Consider the following 587-nt stretch of genomic DNA (forward strand, 5'->3'; position numbering starts at 1 on the left):
GTGAAGATCCGAATCTTCACATTCAGTCCTTTATCCAATATTGCTCCACCATCAAGCAAAAGGGATTGACTCCGGAGCAGACTATGGAGATACTTTTCCCGTTCTCTTTGAGTGGGAAAGCTAAACTGTGGATTAATGGGTTGAATCGGGCGGCTTTGAAAATCAATAATTGGGAATCCTTGGCTCTTGCTTTTTATGTTAAATATTTTCCACCTGAGAAAACGGCTCGTCTGAGGGGTCAGATATTAGGTATCTCACAACAAGCGGATGAGAGTTTGTTCGAGGTTTGGGAGAGATTCAAGGATTTGCAAAGAGAATGCCCGCACCATGGTTTGGAAGATTGGTTCTTGATTCAGCAGTTTTATAATGGTCTGGGCAATGAGTCTAGATGTTTGTTGGATTCAGCTGCCAGTGGGAGGTTCATGCAACTTGAGGTGCCTAGAGCTATGGAGGTGATTGAGGAGATAGCCATTCACAATGCCCAGTATGGAAATCCTAGAGGTCTATCTAACAGGGGTGGTAAGCATGATTTAAATTCTATTGAACAATTAACTGCCCAATTGACTGCTTTACATTATAAATTCGAT

The 587-nt window shown here is 42.2% G+C and overlaps 1 non-coding gene across 1 annotated transcript; it reads right to left on the reverse strand.

The window, feature by feature from the left end:
• Window positions 1-227: 227 nt before the first annotated feature.
• LOC130464480 (small nucleolar RNA R71) lies at window positions 228-334 on the reverse strand. The gene has a single exon (XR_008924889.1). It is a non-coding gene; the product is annotated as a small nucleolar RNA R71 (small nucleolar RNA).
• Between the last annotated feature and the right edge of the window lie 253 nt (window positions 335-587).

Source organism: Spinacia oleracea, chromosome 6 (genome assembly GCF_020520425.1).
Source record: "Spinacia oleracea cultivar Varoflay chromosome 6, BTI_SOV_V1, whole genome shotgun sequence".
NCBI classification, from domain to species: Eukaryota; Viridiplantae; Streptophyta; class Magnoliopsida; order Caryophyllales; family Amaranthaceae; genus Spinacia; species Spinacia oleracea.